We start from the raw sequence: 23,295 nt of genomic DNA, 5'->3' as shown, positions 1-23,295 counted from the left end.
AGCACCTTCTTTGTAAGTCCAAAGCCCTGAGTTCAAATCCCAGTCCTACAAAAATAAAAATCTAAAGGCCAGTAGGGCTACACAGTGAGACTCTATCTCAAAAATCCAAAGGTGGGGGGGAATAACCCAACAACAACAGAAAAAAAAAAAACTTAAAACCAGAGAGTATATATGGAGGGCCATATAAACTATTAAAACCCTTTAAGAAAGGTATTCATTTGCAGTCTCCTTAACAAAATCCTGCTACATAAATTTAAATACACATACACGAAAAATCTTTCTAACACAGAAGCAAACGTGGTTCCTATTTTATCATCATCTATCAGCATGACATAAGAGCTCACTAATTTTTTCCTGGGACTTTGAAAATTTGAATATAAAAATTCAGTAGGTCACTTGGAAATAAAGAACATTTAAAGATAGTCAGGCTTTGTATGGTAGTGCAGGTTTGTAATCCCAGAACTTTGGAGACTGAGGCAGGGGAATCACTGGTTCCATGCCAGACTGGGATACATAGGGAGACTCTGTTTCCAAACAAGCAAACAGACAAAACCAAATAACCAAGAATCCTGAAATTCTGTTTTTGATTACAAATTACAAATCACAGTTGATTGTCTGTACAATTAATACATTTTCCCAGCATTAGCCAAATATAATGAGATGTCTATTTTTATGTGAAAGTACGACCTGTAATACGAATGAAAGGGAACAGCCACCAGTCTCTGCAATGTGATTCTGCTGACTTATTCTTAAATTTGCATAATAGAAATCTGTTTTGTAGACTTTTGCATCTATAGATGAAGGCTTTTAAAACTTATGAAGCTGTTTCTGACTTTCAAGAAATAAGGTTTTTGAATAAAGCTTTCTTAAGAAGAAACAATCTAAAAGAAGTACATCTTTTAATATCTATCTATCTATCTAAATCCTGTCTTTATTTGAATATCTAAGACCCATCTCTCCCTTTTATACCTTTGAGTTTTTTTTACATTCTAATGATACCACAAATATCCTATAAGACACAATTTAAGGAATGGTGAATTCTGTGTTAACTCTCTCAGCAGGAAAAAGTAATGGAGAGATGCTTGCTCTTGAACTATGCAAAAAATAATTTCTTGGAGTTATTGTAGCATGCTGAGTATTAGAAGACCTTTTAGATTTCAAACTGGTATTATAATGATTTGTAATATCCAAATGCTCTGAAGTGGTCATTCATTGAACATCTTGTTATGCAAAGTAGTCACTAAGCTTTCTTGAAAGTCATATTTTAATCACTTTGGTCAAGAACAAAACTGTTCCCTTAGCAGCTACTTGTACAATTTCATGCCTGATCTTTTACGCAGTTAAAACTATTTTTAAAAAATCAATGACCATGCCTTCATTTACACAGTTTTGTGCTTTTCTCTTGAAGGAAAAATATGTGATGATTACATGAGTATTATGTCTGAGAAATGACACTGGTAAGTAATTGCAGTGGCTAAGAATTCTTTTTAAAAAATATATTTTTATGTACTCTTTATACAAGAATGGATATAAAATTTAATTTTTAAAGTTGTTTAAATCCCTATAAGAAGGGGATTAAGGTAGAAAGGAGAAAAATAGAGGAAATGAAAAATATCTCCAGCCCAACCATATTTAGTCCTTTGAAAAGCTCCAGATTTATTTGCAGGTAGTTGGCCATGAATTCTATTCCATTGTAAAAAGGGAAGGATTTGGTGTTGTTTCTAAAAGATTTGAAGTGTTATATCCAAAATGTTTCTCAAATTATTTCCCAAATTTAAGAAAGTCTTCCCTATTGACAAAAAGCTAGCTTGCCTTCCTTCCTTCCTTCCTTCCTTCCTTCATCCTCTCCCTCCCTCTCTCCCTTCTTCCATCCTTCTCTCTTTTCTTTTCTCTCTCTCTCCCTCCCTCTCTCTTTCTTTCTCTATTCCCTTCTTCCACCTTCTCCTCCTCTATACTCTACCTTCTCCCTTTCCCACTTCATCTTCTTCTTCTTTCATTCTCTCTCTTTCTCTGTGTGTGTGTGTGCCTGTCTGTCTGTCTGTCTCTCCTTCCTTCCTTTCTTTTTTCCTTCCTTTTCCTTTCCATCAGATCTACTAGAAGTGACCATGGTATACTACTCATCACAACCACTATTTATATATTCCACATCATGAATGCAACATTCCTTCTCAGATCAGAAATTATATCCTCATCCACACAAAAAGCTACTACCAAATGACTACTCTTAATTCTTGAGTTAAAGAGTATCTACATCTAATCTAAAATTTTGTGGTCTTGAAACATGTCTATAGGACATGTTAGAAATCATCAGGTCCAACATACCATCTTTGTAAATTAGTAAGTCCACTGTACTTGGGCAAAAAACTTTGTCAAATGCCAAAAAGAAGTGTGAAATAACCCCTCTTATCTTTATTTTTCTTAAACAAATATAAAAATGTCTAAGTTTCTCTGTTGTATCATCCTTCTTTATCTATATTATGGCCTATAATATACAGAAATTTTATTAAAATGAAAGAAGTTGTTAGTGTGATAAAAATATCATGTGAGTCATTAGGAGTTTTGAAATATATCGTGACCTTACTGATGTTGTTTTGAGAAAATTATATAAATGGTAAACTTTAACTTTTAGGCTTCATGGTATATAAAATTCATCTTTATCTTGGCCCAAACTAGTGAAAGAATAAATTGCAATTTGCAGAAAATGGAGTTATAAATGAGGAACCAGGGAAACAAAAAAAAATCAGAAATTTGAAATAAATACAGATATTCAATTATGTGTGAAAAAAGAGGCTGGAGGGATGTAGATTAAGGATGCTAATTTTGCTCTCTTCAACATTTTTCAGATGATATTTAATTCTGTAAGAATGGATTTTAAAAGCCAGGAGATTACTATATATCCAAAAAAGAAGACCTATATATAATCTTATATTGTATGTTGCATTGGAATAGTGTACCAAATGTAAGCTTTTATTGTACATTGGTTAAATCACTCCCTTTTTCTCTATCCCTCAATCCCTCCCTGACCCTCTTAAAGCTGTTACAAGAGGTTTCTTTGTTTTATTTTATGTAAGTATAGTAAGTCCATCAACCATATCCTTCACGTTAATCTCCTTCATTCACCCTCTTCCCTCCCACAAGAGCCACCCTCCCACACACACGGACACTATACCTATTTTACACTCCTATCTTTTGTTATTGATATTTAGGTTGATGTTCAAAGGGGTTTGTTAATATATCCCTGTTCATTTTACTTTGGTACCCTCCCATTATTCTCCCTTACCCCTTACCCCCAACTATCCATTTTTCAATACATAGCCTTATATTTTCTACCTTCACAGATGTTATGGTTTATGGTATTGTTGATGTGTTATTATTCTATTTTCCTTTCCTTCCTTCCCTGCATTCCATAGAGTAGGTCTATTATTATACACATATTCTACATATAAGTTTGTATATGATTATGCTTGTTTTTGTGCATATGTTTGTCTTTTGGATTTATCTTCCACCTTTGAGAGAGACAGGCAGCCTTTGTATTTCTGAGCCTGGCTTACTTTGCTTAGCATGATGTCCTCCAGTTGCATTCATTTACCTTCAAACCACATGTCATTATTCTTTACAGATAAGTAAAACGTCATTGTGTATATGAAATACATTTTCTTGATCCTTCATTAATTGTAGGGCATCTGGGTTGTTTTCATAGTTTGGCTATTGTGCACAGTACTGCAATCAACATCTTTTTACAGGTGACTCTATTGTATCCTTACATGGTTCCTTTGGGTAGATGCCCAGGAGCAGTACCACTGGATTATATGGCAGTTTTATCTTCAGATTTCTGAGGAATCTCCATACTGCTTTCCATAATGGTTATACTAGTTCACATTCCCACAAACAGTGTATAAAGATTACTGGTTTTCTGCATCCTTACTAACATTTGTTGTTATTGCCCTTGAATATGGCCATTCCAACTGGGATGAGTAGAACTCTTAGTATAGTTTTGATTTACATTTCTTTTATAGATAGGGAAGTTGAACATTTCATTTATTTACTGGCCATTTGTACCTCTTCCTTTGAGAATTCCCTGTTTAATTCATGTGCCCATTTCTTCATTGGGATGTTGATTTGTTGGGAATTGAGATTTATGAGTTTCCTGTAGATTTTGCATAATAGTCCCTTATCAGATAAGTAGCTGGCAAAGACTTTCTCCCATTCTGTCGGCTGCCTTTTGAGTCTAGTGACTTTTTTTTCTGTGCAGAAGTTTTTTAGTTTGAAGCAGTCCCATTTGTTCATACTTTCTTTTAGATGTTGAGCTTTTTGAGTTGTGCTTAGGAATTTGATCCCTTTGCCTATCTGTTTCAGTATATTTTCAACTACCTGCTGTAGTTATTTCAGTTTCAGGCCTTCTGTTAAGGTCTTTGATCCATTGATTTTGATACAAGATGAGAGACATGAATATAGTTTCATTCTTCTAGTTTTCCTGTCAATATTTGTTGGCGAGGCTCTCTTTTCCATTGTATGCTTTGGACTCCTTTGTCAAAGATCAGTTGGTTGTAGCTGTGTTGATGTATATCTGGGTTTTATAAGCTAATCCATTTGTCTTCATATCTGTTTTGGGCCACTACCATGGTATTCTTATTATTATTGCTCTTTCATATAATCGAAATAGGGAATTATGATACCTCTAGCATTGGACATTTTGCTTAGAAATGCTTTGGCTATTTGAGGTCTTTTGTGTTTCCATATGTGTTTTAGGATTGATTTTTCTATCTCTGTGAAGAACTTAATCAGAATTTTGATAGGGATTACATTGAACATGTAGATTGCTTTTGGTAGTGTGGCTATTTTCACAATGCTGATTCTACCAATCTGTGAGCATGGGAAATCTTTCCATCTTCTTATGTCTTTGATTTCTTTCTTCAGTGAAAATGTCTTTGGTTTCCTTTATTAAATTTATTCCAAGGTACATTATTCTTTGTGATGCTCTTATAAATGGATTGTTTCCCTCACTTCTTTTTCAGTCTGTTCATTGTTGGTATATAAGAAGGCTACTGATTTCTGTATATTAATTTTGTATCCTGTTACATTTCTGAAAGATTTTATGATTTCTGATAGTTTTTAGTAGAGATTTTAGGGTCTTTTAAATATAGATCATGCCAACTGCAAGTAAGGATAGTTTGACTTCTTCCTTTTTTATTTGAATTGTTTATTTCTTGCTCTTGCCTTATTGTTCTGACTTGGAATTCTAAGAGTATATTGAATAAGAGTTGGGAAAGCAGGCATATCTGTCTCATTCCTGACTTTAGCAGGAATTGTTTTATTAATTCACCATTTAGTATAATGTGGAAGCAAGGGCTTCAACCTCATTACTTGTTATCGGTCTATTGAAGTAGGTAGTATCTTCTTGGTTCAAAATTTTGGTTGATTATATGCATCTAGAAAAATTATCTACTTTGTCTACATTTTCCAGTTTACTTGAATCTAACTTTTGAAATTATCTTCTAATGATCCTCAATATTATGCTAGCAGTTATGGTTATGTTCTCTTTTTTTCTTTGATTTATTAAATTTTGGTGTTTTCCCTGCTCTGTTTTGTCATTTTGACTAACATTTGTTGATCTTGTTAATCTTTTTAAAGAACCAATTTTTTGTTTCATTGATTCTTTGTATTGTTTCTTTGGTCTCCATGTCATTCATCTTGGCCCTGATCTTTATAATTTCTCTCTGGCAGATAGTTTTAGCTTTTGGTTGCTTTTGTTTTTCTAAAAGCTTTAGGTGCATCATTAAGTTATTTATTTGAGAAGTGTCTAAGTTAGAGTTTCTTTCAGTGAGATGAGTCTCTTGTAAGCAACATATGGTTGGGTCATTTTTTAAAACCCAGTTTGCTATTCTATGTCTTTGGATTGGGGCATTGAGGCCATGTACATTCAGTGTTCTTATTGAGAGGTGTGTGGTGTTTCCAGTTATTTTTATTCCCTTGTTATTTATTTTTTAGCTATGCCTTTTTACTGGTCTTCCTTGTCATAAGGGTTTGTTCTTTCTTTTTTTTTTTTTTTTTCATTTTTCTTTTATTATTCATATGTGCATACAAGGCTTGGTTCATTTCTCCCCCCTGCCCCCACCCCCTCCCTTACCACCCACTCCACACCCTCCCTCTCCCCCCCCCTCAATACCCAGCAGAAACTATTTTGCCCTTATCTCTAATTTTGTTGTAGAGAGAGTATAAGCAATAATAGGAAGGAACAAGGGGTTTTGCTGGTTGAGATAAGGATAGTTATACAGGGCATTGACTCACATTGATTTCCTGTGCGTGGGTGTTACCTTCTAGGTTAATTCTTTTTGATCTAACCTTTTCTCTAGTTCCTGGTCCCCTTTTCCTATTGGCCTCAGTTGCTTTAAGGTATCTGCTTTAGTTTCTCTGCATTAAGGGCAACAAATGCTAGCTAGTTTTTTAGGTGTCTTACCTATCCTCACCCCTCCCTTGTGTGCTCTCACTTTTATCATGTGCTCATAGTCCAATCCCCTTGTTGTGTTTGCCCTTGACCTAATGTCCACATATGAGGGAGAACATACGATTTTTGGTCTTTTGGGCCAGGCTAACCTCACTCAGAATGATGTTCTCCAATTCCATCCATTTACCAGCGAATGATAACATTTCGTTCTTCTTCATGGCTGCATAAAATTCCATTGTGTATAGATACCACATTTTCTTAATCCATTCGTCAGTGCTGGGGCATCTTGGCTGTTTCCATAACTTGGCTATTGTGAATAGTGCTGCAATAAACATGGATGTGCAGGTGCCTCTGGAGTAACAGTCTTTTGGGTATATCCCCAAGAGTGGTATTGCTGGATCAAATGGTAGATCGATGTCCAGCTTTTTAAGTAGCCTCCAAATTTTTTTCCAGAGTGGTTGTACTAGTCTACATTCCCACCAACAGTGTAAGAGGGTTCCTTTTTCCCCGCATCCTCGCCAACACCTGTTGTTGGTGGTGTTGCTGATGATGGCTATTCTAACAGGGGTGAGGTGGAATCTTAGTGTGGTTTTAATTTGCATTTCCTTTATTGCTAGAGATGGTGAGCATTTTTTCATGTGTTTTCTGGCCATTTGAATTTCTTCTTTTGAGAAAGTTCTGTTTAGTTCACGTGCCCATTTCTTTATTGGTTCATTAGTTTTGGGAGAATTTAGTTTTTTAAGTTCCCTGTATATTCTGGTTATCAGTCCTTTGTCTGATGTATAATTGGCAAATATTTTCTCCCACTCTGTGGGTGTTCTCTTCAGTTTAGAGACCATTTCTTTTGATGAACAGAAGCTTTTTAGTTTTATGAGGTCCCATTTATCTATGCTATCTCTTAGTTGCTGTGCTGCTGGAGTTTCATTGAGAAAGTTCTTACCTATACCTACTAACTCCAGAGTATTTCCTACTCTTTCTTGTATCAACTTAAGAGTTTGGGGTCTGATATTAAGATCCTTGATCCATTTTGAGTTAATCTTGGTGTAGGGTGATATACATGGATCTAGTTTCAGTTTTTTGCAGACTGCTAACCAGTTTTCCCAGCAGTTTGTGTTGAAGAGGCTGCTATTTCTCCATCGTATATTTTTAGCAACTTTGTCAAAGATAAGTTGCTCATAGTTGTGTGGCTTCATATCTGGATCCTCTATTCTGCTCCACTGGTCTTCATGTCTGTTTTTGTGCCAGTACCATGCTGTTTTTATTGTTATTGCTTTGTAATATAGTTTGAAGTCAGGTATTGTGATACCTCCTGCATTGTTCTTTTGACTGAATATTGCCTTGGCTATTCGTGGCCTCTTGTGTTTCCATATAAATTTCACAGTAGATTTTTCAATCTCTTTAATGAATGTCATTGGAATTTTGATGGGAATTGCATTAAACATGTAGATTACTTTGGGGAGTATCGACATTTTTACTATGTTGATTCTACCAATCCATGAGCATGGGAGATCTCTCCACTTTCTATAGTCTTCCTCAATCTCTTTCTTTAGAAGTGTATAGTTTTCCTTGTAGAGGTCTTTCACATCTTTTGTTAGGTTTACACCTAGGTATTTGATTTTGTTTGAGGCTATTGTAAATGGAATTGTTTTCATACAATCTTTTTCTGTTTGCTCATTGTTAGTGTATAGAAATGCTAATGATTTTTCTATGTTGATTTTATATCCTGCTACCTTGCTATAGCTATTGATGATGTCTAGAAGCTTCTGAGTAGAGTTTTTTGGGTCTTTAAGGTATAGGATCATGTCATCTGCAAATAGGGATATTTTGACAGTTTCTTTACCTATTTGTATTCCTTTTATTCCTTCTTCTTGCCTAATTGCTCTGGTGAGGAATTCCAGTACTATGTTGAATAGGAGTGGAGATAGTGGGCATCCTTGTCTGGTTCCTGATTTTAGAGGGAATGGTTTTAATTTCTCTCTGTTAAGTATAATGCTGGCTGTAGGTTTGTCATATATAGCTTTTATAATGTTGAGGAACTTTCCTTCTATTCCTAGTTTTCTTAGAGCTTTTATCATGAAATGATGTTGGATCTTATCAAAGGCTTTTTCTGCATCTATTGAGATGATCAAGTGGTTTTTGTCGTTGCTTCTGTTAATGTGGTTTATTACGTTTATTGATTTTCGTATGTTGAACCACCCCTGCATCCCTGGGATGAAGCCTACTTGGTCGTGGTGAATAATCTTTTTGATGTGTTGCTGAATTTGGTTTGCCATTATTTTGTTGAGGATTTTTGCATCAATGTTCATTAAGGAGATTGGCCTATAGTTCTCCTTTTTGGAGGTGTCTTTGCCTGGTTTTGGGATAAGTGTAATACTGGCTTCATAAAATGTGTTTGGCAGTTTTCCTTCCCTTTCTATTTCATGGAACAGTTTAAGGAGGGTTGGTATCAGTTCTTCTTTAAAGGTCTGATAGAATTCAGCAGAGAATCCATCTTGTCCTGGACTTTTCTTTTTGGGGAGACTCTTGATTGCTGCTTCAATTTCATTTTGTTTTATAGGTCTATTCAGGTGATTAATTTCCTCTTGGTTCAGTTTTGGATGATCATATGTATCTAGAAATCTGTCCATTTCTTTTAGATTTTCAAATTTATTTGAATATAGGTTCTCAAAGTAGTCTCTGATGATTTCCTGGACTTCCATGGTGTTTGTTGTTATCTCCCCTTTTGCATTCCTAATTCTACTAATTTGGGTTTTTTCTCTCCTCATTTTAGTCAGGTTTGCCAGGGGTCTATCGATCTTGTTTATTTTTTCAAAGAACCAACTTTTTGTTTCATTAATTCTTTGTATGGTTTTTTGGTTTCTATTTCGTTGATTCCAGCTCTTATTTTTATTATTTCTCTCCTTCTATTTGTTTTGGGATTTGCTTGTTCTTGTTTTTGTAGGAGTTTGAGATGTATCATTAGGTCATTGATTTGGGATCTTTCAGTCTTTTTAATATATGCACTCATGGCTATAAACTTTCCTCTCAAGACTGCCTTAGCTGTGTCCCATAGGTTCCGGTAGGTTGTGTTTTCATTTTCATTGACTTCTAGGAACTTTTTAATTTCCTCTTTTATTGCATCGATGATCCACTCTTCATTAGGTAATGAGTTATTTAGTTTCCAGCTGTTTGCATGTTTTTTGTCTTTACTTTTGTTGTTGAGTTCTACTTTTACTGCATTGTGGTCAGATAGTATGCATGGTATTATTTCTATTTTCTTATATTTGCTGAGGCTTGCTTTGTGCCCTAGGATATGATCTATTTTGGAGAAGGTTCCATGGGCTGCTGAGAAGAATGTATATTGTGTAGAGGTTGGATGAAATGTTCTGTAGACATCTACTAGGTCCACTTGATCTATTGCATATTTTAGATCTTGGATTTCTTTATTGAGTTTTTGTTTGGATGACCTATCTATTGATGATAATGGAGTGTTAAAGTCTCCCACAACCACTGTGTTGGCATTTATATATGCTTTTAGGTCTTTCAGGGTATGTTTGATGAAATTGGGTGCGTTGACATTGGGTGCGTACAGATTGATGATTATTATTTCCTTTTGGTCTATTTCCCCTTTTATTAGTATGGAATGTCCTTCTTTATCTCGTTTGATCAATGTAGGTTTGAAGTCTACTTTGTCAGAGATAAGTATTGCTACTCCTGCTTGTTTTCGGGGGACATTGGCTTGGTAAATCTTCTTCCGGCCTTTCATCCTAAGCATATGCTTATTTCTGTCAGTGAGATGAGTCTCCTGTAAGCAACAAATTGTTGGATCTTCTTTTTTAATCCATTTTGTCAAACGGTGTCTTTTGATGGGTGAATTAAGTCCATTAACATTAAGTGTTAGTACTGATAGGTATGTGGTGATTCCTGCCATTTAGTTATCTTAGTTGTTTGAAGGTTTGATTGTGTGTACCTAACTTGATGTTACTCTCTACTGTCTTGCTTTTTCTTATCCTGTGGTTTGGTGCTGCCTGCCTTTTCATGGTTAAGTTGGGTGTCACTTTCTGTGTGCAGGATCCCTTGCAGAATCTTTTGTAATGGTGGCTTTGTGGTCACATATTGTTTTAGTTCTGCTTATCATGGAAGACTTTTACTGCTCCATCTATTTTGAATGATAGCTTTGCTGGGTAGAGTATCCTGGGGTTGAAGTTATTTTCATTCGGTGCCCGGAAGATCTCACCCCACGCTCTTCTTGCTTTTAATGTTTCTGTTGAGAAGTCTGCTGTGATTTTGATGGGTTTACCTTTGTATGTTACTTGTTTTTTCTCTCTTACAGCCTTCAATATTCTTTCCTTAGTTTCTGAACTTGTTGTTTTAATGATGATATGTCGTGGAGTAGTTCTATTTTGATCTGGTCTGTTTGGTGTCCTGGAGGCCTCTTGCATTTGTATGGGAATATCTTTCTCTAGATTTGGGAAATTTTCCATTATTATTTTGTTGAATATATTACGCATTCCCTTCGCTTGCACCTCTTCTCCTTCTTCGATGCCCATGATTCTCAAGTTTGGTCTTTTGATGGAGTCGGTGAGTTCTTGCATTTTCTTTTCACAGGTCTTGAGTTGTTTAATTAATAGTTCTTCAGTTTTTCCTTTAATTACCATTTCATCTTCAAGTTCTGAGATTCTGTCTTCTGTTTGTTCTATTCTGCTGGATTGGCCTTCCATTTTGTTTTGCAGTTCTGTTTCATCCTTTTTTCTGAGGTTTTCCATATCCTGGCTGTTTTCTTCTTTATTGTTGTCTATTTTTGTCCTGAGTTCATTTATCCATTTATTCATCGTGTTCTCTCTTTCACTTTGGTGTTTATACAGTGCTTCTATGGTTTCCTTTATTTCTTCTTTTGCTTTTTCAAATTCTCTATTTTTATTGTCTTGGAATTTCTTGAGTGTCTCCTGTACATTTTGGTTGACCCTATCCAGTATCATCTCTATAAAATTCTCATTGAGTACTTGTAGTATGTCTTCTTTTAAATTATTCTTGTGGGCTTCATTGGGTCCTTTGGCATAGTTTATCTTCATTTTGTTGGAGTCTGGATCTGAGTTTCTGTTCTCTTCATTCCCCTCTGGTTCCTGTACTAATTTTTTGCTGTGGGGAAACTGGTTTCCTTGTTTTTTCTGTCTTCCTGTCATTGTCCTTGGTGTTGTTACTGTCCCTGTACTGTGTGTAATTAAGTATTTTCTAGCTTGTAATAATAACAATGGTAATATTGAGAATGGAAGAGTGAGCTGAGATGGAAAGCAAGAAGTTAAAGAAAAGGGGAAAACAAATATACAGACAAGAGGGAGAAAGCAGAACAAGGTATCAGACAAGAGAGTTTCAAAGGTATAAACAGGGAGTGTTAGTGTACTAATCGACAGTAAGCTGAACAGACAATAGAGAGACAGAGAGAGGATTGAAAATCAAAGATAAAAAAATAAAAAATAAGTATATGAAAGTAATATCTATTTATAAAAATGAATTAAAATAAAATGGAAAATAGAAAATTAAAAAAAAAAAAAAAAACCCAAAAAACTTCCAAGTTTATATGCAATGCAATTTCAGTCTTAATAATTTGGATGTCTGTCTCAATCTCCAGTCCTGGAGTTGGTGCCTCAGATGTTGTTCTGTAGTTGTCTCATCAAAGGGGATGCATAAAGTAGAACAAAACTACACTCACACACACACAGAAGAAAAAAAAAAAAAAAAAAAAAAGCCCCACCAAGTGTCCCCAGTTCAAATGCAATACAGTTTCAGTAAGTTTTTCGGCTTGCAGGTGTAATTTGGTTGTTCTCTCATCAAAGGTAGGGAGAAAAAGGAAAAAAAAGCATCTGGAGGCAGTTCTGAGAGTGGTATCTGCAACTGTGGCTTGCCTGCCTGCTGCTCTCAGCCTGTAGCTGGCGGCGTTATTTATGCAGATCTCTGGGGTGAGCTTAGCACTCACCTGGTCCCACAGGCTTTGTTTGCTCAGAGTTCTCCTGTGCGGGGGGGCCTCTGCTACAGGCTTTCCCCTTTCCAAGCACTGGGAAAGGTGACACTGCCCCGCGTTGTCAGGCCTGCGTGTTTATTTACAGTTCACGTGGGAAGTGGGTCTTCCCTCCTCTCACAAGCGTCCCCGCTCCTGGTTGCTGGGCGCGCCCCGCTCCCGCCAGAGCCTCTCCGGCCCACCCGGCTTGTTTATTTACAGTCCCGGGAAGGATTCCCTTCCCCCAATCTTCAGCGCTCAGGGCGCCCCACCCTCTTTCCAGCGTGTCTTAACTGTTCTTATTGCTTAGTACTCAGTTTCTCTTTTTTTCCCGGGTGGAGGTCAGTCTGTCCAGGGGGCTATGCTGCTCTGGCCCAGGCTTGTCTGTGGGGAACCGAGGTACCGCGAAGCTCACCTGGTCGGTGTCTTCCCAGGCCGTATGGGCGCCGGCCACTGGCGGCCCTGGGGGCCCTCCTCAGTTCTCCGTTTAACGTGAAGTGCAGATTCTCTGCGCCGGCTGGAGATGTGGAGGAGTCAAAGTTATGCCTTTTCTCAGTGATTATGCCTGCAAAGTGTGTCTCCAGCATCTCTCCAAGATTTCACTATAGGAGGGTCGCTTTCTGCTTCCTACCTCTAGCTGCCATCTTGGAATCCGGTTTGTTCTTTCTTGCATCCTTCTATATCACTCTAATTTCTTCTGTGTATAAGAGTCCTTTAAGTATTTTATGCAGTTGTCTTGGTAGTTGTGAATTCTTTTAGTATTTGCTTGTTGTGGGAGCTTTTAATTTCTCCTTCATTTAGGAAGAATAGTTTTTCTGGATAGACTTGTCTATGTTAACAGTTTTTCTCTCAGGGTCTGAAATACTTGTTTCCATGACCTTCTTGTATTTAGAGTGTGTGTTAAGAAATCTGCTGTTATTCTAATGGATTTGACTTTATATGTGACTTGTGTTTAATCTTTTGAAAATTTCAGTACTCTTTTTTGTTCTGTATTTTGAGTGTTTTGATTATAAAATGTCTGGGGGTGTTTCTTTTTTGGTCCTGATGGTTTGGTGTTCTGTAAGAGTCCTGTACCTGAATATCGCTCTCTTTCTGGAGGTTGGAGAAGTTTTCAATTATTTTATTGGATAGGTTATTTATGCCTTTAGTATGTATCTCTTCTCCTTATATAGCCATAGTTTTCGGTTTGGTCTTTTCATTGTGTCCCAGATGTCCTCAATGTTCCATTCATATTTTATTAGCATTTTTTCATGATCATTTACAGTTTGATCTAATTCCTCTACTTTATCTTCTGGTCCTTATACTCATTTTAAACTTCCTCCACTCTGTGTGCCAAACTTTTGATTGAAATTTTTATTTGGGATATTGAGATGTTTACTTCAGATTGATTATTTTTCAGGATTTTCATATTTTTATTAAGTTCCTCTTTTGTATCCTGCATAGACTTCTTAATTTCATTCATTTGTTTGTGTTCTTTTTGAGTTCATTTAGTTGTGTATTCACATTGTCTTTGAAATCAGACACTAGCTTTTGTGCCTCTTCTTTGTGATCATTAATCATTCTTACTAAAATTTTTTAGAATTTAATAGTTTGATATTTCTCTCTTACCTGTAGTTTAGATCCTTAGTAATGGAGCTGACTTTTGAAAGACTGCTGTTGCCTTGCTGATTCATGTTTCTGCATTTATATTTATACATGTGGGTTTGGTTTTGGTTCAAGGTTCTAATCCTTTGTGCCCCTGTGGTTGGGGTTTTATGAAGGATTGTACAAGACTGGGTGGTGGTTGAGCTCTGATGTGTGTTTTTTTGACTCGATGATGGGGGAAGAGGCTCAATAGTATTCCCTTCTGCTTCTTATTCTCAGGGTGCTGGATTCTACCTCCTTTTCCACTTAGGGCAGGGAGTCTTACTATTAAAACTGCTACATCTGCTGTTAAACTGCATGCAGATTGCTCTCAGTCCCTCATGAAGATCAGATATTGCTACTATTCCAGTATCTTGATTGTCTATTGGAAAGAGGATTCATCATCATGATCCTGAAAGGCTGGCTCTGGAACAGTCTGATGATGGGAATGAGGGCATGTTTGGAAATCTAAACTGGGTCTATTGTCAGTTTTCCAGTCTCATGCCATTACCCGTTGCAATTTTCCCCTCTTCTGGCTCCCCAGAACTTAGTCTATAGCTATGCTGATTCAGGCTTGTGCCAGATGTCCTCACTGACAGAAGACTCTGGTGCTAGCAGTTCCTTGGAAGCATTTACTGCCAAGGGCTCTGTGTTCACCCAGCCCAGGGATGGTCCTCATTTTAAAGCAACCATGTGGAGCATGTCAATTTTTTGGTGGTGGAGTTCCAGCAACCTTCTTCAGGGAAAAGGATACCAGAAACCTTATATTGTGCATTGCACAAGCTTCTTGTGGTGCAGATTACTGCTTTCTTCCCCTCAGTGGAGGAGCAAGTGTTCCTACTCTGTGAGGAGGGAACAGGCACTCCACGGGGTGGTGGAAAGCACTGGGTCTCTGTACTCAGTGGGGAAGCAGGCCTCCTGGCACCCACAGAATAGCGGAGCATGAAGTTAGAGTCTGCCTTCATATAGCTGTAGGTTTCCTGGTGCTGAGTAGAGTTGTTGCTGGGTGCCTGTAGGCCAACAAACCCAGTGGATATGTGCCTTCTGGTGCATGTGGGGTAGCAGGACGATGCAACCTGCTTGTATTTGGGAGTGGGCTTCCCGGTGCTAAACAGAGCAGCATTCCAAACAAGAAAGCATTTAAGGGAACAGACTTGAGGCATTCAATAATGTTGGGGTAGAAAAATGAAGAAAAGGGAAGAGTAGTATCCAGAAACAGGAGAAAAATTCAGAACGTGAAGTGCATCAGAATTCAAACAAGAAAATACACGAAGAGGAAAATAACTATTCTTTGTACACTGCACCTTCTAAAGAGACCTATTAATGGGAATCTGATGATTTATTTCTTAGGATATTTTCCTTTCTTTCTTCTTTTTAAAAAAGAAGAATTGATTCTATTGTCTTCTCTCCAGTCCTCCACTCTAATTTTATAAAACATTCAAACTATGTGTCAATTAAAGATCCCCTATCACACAGTAAAACAGCAACTTCTACCTCTCCCTCATGCCTGCCTTCCTTCCCTTCAATCATTAATTTAAACAACTATCTATGGCATTTGACTCTTGTAAAATTTCTTGTATTTATTCATTTATTCATATGTGCATACATTGTTAGAAATAATTCTCTTCCCTACCCCCCCCCAACTCTCTCCCCACACCCCCCCTAACTTCCAGGCAGAACCTATTCTTCCCTCTTCTCCAATTTTGTTGAAGAGAAGACATAAGCAATAAAAAGAAAGACAAAGTACTTTTTATTCATATATTCACATAAGCATACATTGTTTGGGTCATTTCTACCCCTGCCCTCAGCCCCCCCAGCCTCTTCCCCCCAAACCCCTCCCTTCCAGGCAGAAACTGTTCTGCCCTTATCTCTAACTTTGTTGAAGAGAAGACATAAACTTAATAAGAAAGAGAAAGCGTTTTTGCTAGTTGAGTCAAGGATAGCTATACAGAGAGATTACTAGCATTGCTTCCATATACAAATGTGTTACAACCCAAGTTGATTCATCTCTGGTTGATCTTTACACTGGTTCCAGATCCCCTTCTCGTGTTGACCTCTGTCACTTTAAGGTTTCTGTATTGGTTCCTCTGGAGTGGGGATATCAAAAGCTTTCATGTTTTGGATTTTGTACCTATCCCCATACCTCCCATATGTGCTCTCCCCTTGTCATGTGACCCAAGTCCAAAAATGCTGTCTTTTCCCTAGGTCTACAGTTTGCATATGAGGGAGAACATATGATTTTAGGTCTTCTGAGCCTGGCTAACCTCTCTCAGGATGATGTGATCTAGTTCCATCCGTTTACTTGCAAATGGTAAGATTTCATTCTTCATGGTTGAGTAAAATTCCACTGTGTAAAAATACCACATTTTGTTGATCCATTCATCAGTAACAATAGTGTGCCATCTTGGTTGTTTCCATAACTTGGCTATTGTGAATAGTGCTGCAATAAACATGGGTGTGCAGGTGCCTTTGGAGTAGCCTGTGTTGCATTCCTTTGGCTGTATCTCCAGGAGTGAGATTGCTAGATCATATGGCAGATCTTTGTTTAGATTTTTAAGAAGCCTCCAAATTTTTTTTCAGAGTGGTTGCACTAGCTTGCATTCCCACCAGGAATGTACAGTGGTTCCTATTTCACCACATCCTCACCAACACTTGTTGTCGATGATATTTTTGATGATGGCTATTCTAAAATGGGTGTGGTTTTGATTGGCATTTCCTTTATATCCAGAGATGGTGAGCATTTTTTCATTTGTTTTTTGGCCATTTGAATTTCTTCTTTTGAAAAAGTTCTGTTTAGTTCAGTTGCCCATTTTTTTACTGGTTCATTGATTTGGGGAGAGTAGTTTCTTAAGTTCCCTGTATATTCTGGTTATCAGTCCTTTGTCTAATGTATAGCTGGAAAGTATTTTCTCCTACTCTGTGGGTAGTCTCTTCAGTTTAGAGACCATTTCTTTTATTGTACAGAATCGTTTTAATATTATGAAGTCCCATTTGTCCATCCTTTCTCTTAGTTGCTGAGCTGCTGTGGTTATGTTGAGGAAGTCCTTGCTTATACCTACTAGTTCCAGAGTGTTTCCTGTTCCTTCCTGTACTAACTTCAGAGTTTCAGGTCTGATATTTAGGTCCTTGATCCATTTTGAGTTGACACCAGCACAGGATTATAAGCATGGATCTAGTTTCAGGTTCTTGCAGACAGATAACTACTTTTCCAAGCAACATTTGTTGAAGAGGTTTTCTTTTCTCCATTGTATATTTTTGGCACCCTTTTCAAATGTAAGGTGGGTATAGTTGTGTGGATTCATATTTGGGTCTTCTATTTTGTTCCACTGGTTCTCAGGTCTGTTTATGTGCCAGTACCATAATGTTTTTATTGCTATTTCTTTGTAATATAGTTTGAAGACAGATACCTTTCCATCTTCTGTAGTCTTCCTCAATCTCTTTCTTGTGGGGTTTCTAATTCTCCTTGTAGATGTCATTCACATACTTTGTTATGTTTACTCCTAGATATTTGATTTTTTTGAAGCTATTGTAAATGGAATTTTTTCCATGTATTCATTCTCAGTTTATTTGTTGTTGGTGTATAAAGATAATGATTTTTGTAAGTTAATTTTGTATTCTGCCACCTTAGTATAGCTGTTTATGGTGCTTAGGAGTTTTGGTTAGAGTTTTTGGGTATTTAATGTGTAGGGTCATGTCATCTGCAAATAGGGATAATTTGACAGTTTCTTTATCTATTTGTATTCCTTTTATTTCTTCATCTTGATTAATTGCTGTGGCTAGGAATTCCAGTACTATGTTTAATAGGAGTGGAGATAGTGGGCATCCTTGTCTTTTTCCTGATTTTGAGGGAATAGTTTCAGGTTTTCTCCATTAAGTATGATGTTGGCTATAGGTTTGTCATATATAGCCTTTACAATTTTGAGGTAAATTCTTTTATTTCTAGTTTTCTTAGAGCTTTTATCATGAAGGGGTGTTGTATCTTATTGAAGGCTTTTTGTTCATCTATTGAGATTATCAAATTGTTTTTGTCTTTTCTTCTATTAATGTGCTGTATTACATTTATAGATTTGTGTATGTTGAATCACCCCTGCATCCCTGGGATGAAGCCAACTTGGTCATGGTGAATAATCTTTCTGATGTGTTCTTGGGCTCAGTTTTCCATTATTTTGTTGAGGATTTTCGCATCAATGTTCATTAAGGAGATTGTCCTATAGTTCTCCTTTTTGGAGTTGTCTTTGGTTTTGGGATGAGTGTAGTACTGGCTTCATAAAATGAGTTAGGTAGTGTTCCTTCCCTTTCTATTTCATGAAACCATTTAAGGAGGGTTGGTTTTAGTTCTACTTTAAAGGTTTGATAGAATTCAGCAGATAATCCATCAGGTCCTGGACTTTTCTTCTTTGGGAGACTGTATTATTGTGTTATACATCTATTCAGGTGATTAATATCCTCTTGATTCAATTTTGGATGGTCGTAGGTATCTATAAATCTGTCCATCTCTTCAAGATTTTCAAGTTTATTAGTATGTATATGTTCTTAAAGTAGTCTCTGATGATTTCCTAGATTTCCATGGTGTTTGTTGTATCTCCTCTTTTTCTTTCTGATTTTACTGATTTGGGTTTTTCTCTCCTCATTTTAGTCAGGTTTGCCAGGAGTTTGTCAATCTTATTTATTTTTTCAAAGAACCAGCTTTTTGTTTCATTGATTCTTTCTTTGTATGTTCTTTTTTCTATTTTATTAATTTTGGCCCTTAGTTTTATTTTTTCTCTCCTTCTGCTTGTTTTGGGATTTGCTTGTTCTTATTTTTCTAGGAGTTACAGATGTAGCATTTTCTGTCCTTTTAATATATCCACTCATGGCTTTAAACTTCCCTCTTTGCTGTGTTCCATAGGTTCTAGTAGGTTGTGTTTTCATTTTCATTAAGTTTCAGGAAACTTTTAACTTTTTCTTTTATTTCATCAATGACCCACTGATCATTGAGTAATGTGTTGTTCAGTTTCTAATTGTTTCCATGTTTTCTACTGTTTTTATTGCTGTTGAGTTCTAGTTTTAGTGCATTGTAATCATATAGAATGAATGGGATTATTTCTATTTTCTTATACTTTCTGAGCCTTGCTTTGTGCCCTAAGATATGATCAGTTTTGGAGAAGGTTCCATGGGCTGCTGAGAAGAATGTATATTGTCCAGAAGTTAGATGAAAAATTCTGTAGACATCAGGTAGGTCCATTTGATCTATGGTGTGATTTAGTTCTAGAATTTCTTCATTGATTTTTTGTTTGAATGAACTATCTTTTGGTAATATGGAGGTATTAAAGTCTCCCACTACCACTGTATTGGAGTCTATATATGTTTTTCGTCCTTCAGAGTATGTTTTATGAAATTGGGTGCATTGATGTTGGGTGCATGTAGGCTGATAATTGTTATTGCCTTTTAGTGTATTTCCCCTTTTATTAGTGTGGTGGGTCCTTCTTTATCTCATTTGATAAATGTAAGTTTGAAGTCTACTTTATCTGAGATAAGTATTGTTACCCCTGCTTGTTTTCAAGGGCCCTTGGCTTGCAAACCTTCTTCCAGCCCTTCACTCTCAGCTAGTGCTTGTTTCTGTTGATGAGGTGGGTTTCCTGTAGGCAGCAGACTGTCAGATTTTCCTTTTTAATCCAGTTTGCCAATTGGTGTCCTTTGATGGAGAAATTAAGTCCATTTTTTTTCTTTTATTCATATGTGCATACAATGTTTCAGTCATTTCTCCCCTCTTCCCCCTGCCCCCACCCTCTACTAATATTTGGTGTTACTATTGATAGGTATGTGATGATTCCTGTCATTTAGTTGTCTTTGTTGTTTAAGGGTTTGATTGTATGCAGCTGAATCAATATTACTCTCTACTTCCTTGTCTTTTCTTCTCCTGTAGTTTGGTATTTCCTGTCCTTTCATTGTTTTGTTTGTTTTCATTTTCTGTGTGCAGAATTCCTTGAATAATCTTTTGTAGTGGTGGCTTGGTGGCCATATATTGTTTTAGTTTCTGTTTATCATGGAAGGCTTTTATTGTTCCACCTATTTTGAATGATAGTTTTGCTGAGTAGAGTATCCTAGGGTTGAAGTTATTCTCATTCAGTGCCCAGAATACCTCACTCCTTGCTCCTCTTGCTTTTAAGTTTTCTGTTGAGAAATCTGCTGTGATTTTGATGTGTTTACCTTTGTATGTTATTTGTTTTTACCCTATTGCATCCTTCAATATTCTTTCTTTATTCTCTGTGTTTGTTGTTTTAATGATAATGTCGTGGGTTAGTTCTATTTTGGTCAATTTCTATTTTGGTCTGTCTGATGTCCTGGAGGCTTCCTGTACCTGAATGGGCATGGCTTTCTTTAGGTTTGGGAAATTTTCTCTGTTCATTTTGTTGAATATATTATGAACTCCTTTTGTTTGCACCTCTTCTCCTTTTTCAATGCCCATGATTCTCAGGTTTGGTCTTTTGATGGAGTCAGTGAGTTCTTGCATATTCCTTTCACATGTGTTGAGTTTTTTGACTAATAGCTGTTCAGTTTTTCCTTTCATTTCCATTTCATCTTCAAGTTGTGGGTTTCTGTCTTCCACTGTTCTAGTCTGCAGGAGTGAACTTCCATTGTGTTTTGTATTTCTGTTTCATTCTTTTTTCTGAGGTTTTCCATATCATGGGTTTCTTCCTCTTTAATATTGTCAATTTTCATCTTTAATTCATTTATCTTTCTGTTTATAGTATTCTCTGTTTCACTTTGGTGTTTATTTAGGGCTCCTATGAGTTCATTTATTTGTTTTTGGGTCTTCTCATACTATTTATTTTTATTGTCTTGGAATTTCTTGAGTGCCTCTTGTACATTTTGGTTGTCTACTAACATCTCCATGAAATTCTCAGTGACTACATGCAAGTTTTTCATTCAGGGTATTCTTGTGGGCATCATTAGGTTCCTTGGTGTTATTTATCTTTGTTTTGTTGGAGCCTGGAACTTGGTATCCATTTTCTTCAATTCCCTCTGAATCCTGTATTAATTTATTTGGGGTGGGGTAGCATGGTTTCCATCCCTTTTTCATTTTACCATTGCTCCATTTGGTACTGTTTAACTACATTCTTGATAGGCTATTGGTGGTTCAATCACCTGTTTTCTTTCTGTTGGTTTAATTTTGTTTTGTGGGTGTGTTGGGTTTTAGGTTAGTGTATGTATGCTGTTGCTGCCCCTGGTCTGTGTGTAATTTAGTATTAGCTAACTCACAATAATAAAACTACCAAAACAAAGAAAGAAAAAACAAAAAGAAACAAAAGGAAATCAAAAAAATCAACAGGGATAGGTGTACAAACCCACACAGACAAACAAATAAGGAACAAAATAAGCAAACACATAAAAAAAAATCCATGTTCAGGAACAGTAGAATTTCATTCTTAGTAGTTCTGGAGTTAATCCCTCAGCATCCAGTCTTGGTGTTGGCATTTAAGCAGGAGCTCTGTAATCTCACCAGGTGGTTGGGGGAGACTCTTCATTTTTTTCCTGTCTTTCAGAGGCAGCTGCTTAGTCAGCTCTTCCTTCAGTGAGGTGTGGCTTTTCAAGTTTCAGAGATCAGCTCTGTAGCCCACTAACCATCCTGCCTTGGAGTTGTGTTTTCACTGTGTTAGTTTATTGGGGATTATTTCTTTGCCTCAATCCCTTTCTGTGGGGCAAAGTCAGAGATCCCTCAGCCAGCTCCCTGCTGTCAGCATTTTATGCTGGTTTGCTGATTGTTTTTCAATTTTGCAATGTTGTTTGACTTTGGATGTTGCTCACTGACTCAGGAGATGAGCTTTGTGGACCTCTATCTGACCTATTTCAGGCAGTGGCTTATCACCCACCCACTGTTGGCCCTTTTGCTTTTCCAGTCTTTGTTTACTGAAAGTTCCCATGGAGATTAAATCCTTGCCTCTCCCACTTTCTCTGGTGCTCTTACAGCACCCCACCATGTCTGCTGCATGTTCCTTGCTTATTATTCAGGCTTTTTTTTTGTGTGTGTGGAGCTAGGAAATTGTCTTTCCAGGGGGCTATGCTGGTTTATCCCAGGGTTGGCTGTGGGAATACCACGTGATTCTTATTTGCTCACTTGTTGGTCTGCTGGATGTGTCCCAAGCATGTTTGGAGCAAAATTTAAGTACATCTGTCAATCTCATATATCCTACATGATTTCAAGGAAACTTGTTTAGATGAACAAAGAAAAATATAGATATTTCCATATCTTTCTTACCTATTTCTTGACATGAAATACACATAAATAATTAAAATATGCTCACTAACTTTGAGGAAGGTGAAAACTCAGCAAATATAAGGCCAATTATGTTTTAAGACTTTACATAAAATATCACTAACATCAAATTTTTTATTTCTCTTTTGATGAAGAATAGATAAAAATTTGTGAATTAGGATAATAATGGTGTATGATAAAATTCTCAAAAGATGATTTTTTCTTGTGCAATGCTGGGAGCCAAGCAGGGACTTGCATTTGGTAGTCAAACACACCAACACTGAGCTACATCTCCGTCCTCAACAGTAGCTTTAATTCTATTTAGTTATCTTTTGTTTTCTCAAGTATATGTCATAGTATAAAATAATATATATTAAAGTGTTTTATATGAAGAAATCATCTGTGTTTTTTATTAGGACTCTAGAGAAATAGCAAACTCTGGTCATATAAAAATATGCAGGTAGAAGTAATTTTCCCTTTTCTAAATAAAGATATAACTTAGAGCACAGATGATGATATACATGCTGACGGTTGTGTTTTAATTAAAAGTATTCAAAACTTCTCTGTCCAAATTTTCACTTAAAATTACAAGATTTACTTTTCAGAATTTATAATACTTCATCTCAGGCAAAAGTATAATCTGTAGGAAAATAAATTACTCTTATATTCTGCACTAAAATAAAGATTTTGTTTTTAACATAATAGTGATCAGTAACTTTCTTCTACAGGAAAATGGAAACATCATTGACTAAAAACAGCTGAAGGTGACAGACTCACTGATTGATAGAGGCATAACATAATAGGTGAGTAGTGGTTACATTTCCTTTACATTTGTGTCCTTTATATAACTTTCCTTCTTCTTTGAAGAATTACATACTTCATATCTTTATTTCACATTAAATTCATTAACTGTGTATGGAATTAGTTTCCAAACAAGCTCAAATGATTTAAGCAAATTGATTTATATCCATCTAAGTCAGAAAAAGAGAAAAAAATTAATGGCAGTGTTTATAAAAC

General features: G+C 36.5%; 1 protein-coding gene across 5 annotated transcripts in view; it reads left to right on the top strand.

The window, feature by feature from the left end:
- Window positions 1-23,295, top strand: part of Pcdh15 (protocadherin related 15) — a 1,704,270-nt gene that overhangs the window by 443,847 nt on the left and 1,237,128 nt on the right. For 2 of the 5 annotated variants that reach the window (XM_074078883.1, XM_074078878.1), the window contains exons 2-4: window positions 1,409-1,457; window positions 16,248-16,353; window positions 23,007-23,081. The gene's annotated coding sequence lies outside the window, so the exon portion shown is untranslated. Of the gene's footprint in view, window positions 1-1,408; window positions 1,458-16,247; window positions 16,354-19,168; window positions 19,257-23,006; window positions 23,082-23,295 lie in introns of all 5 variants that reach the window. The other 3 variants (XM_074078879.1, XM_074078880.1, XM_074078885.1) reach the window with 3 other exon arrangements.

Source organism: Castor canadensis, chromosome 7 (genome assembly GCF_047511655.1).
Source record: "Castor canadensis chromosome 7, mCasCan1.hap1v2, whole genome shotgun sequence".
Lineage (NCBI taxonomy): Eukaryota > Metazoa > Chordata > Mammalia > Rodentia > Castoridae > Castor > Castor canadensis.
This window is presented reverse-complemented; position numbering and strand designations above follow the sequence as displayed.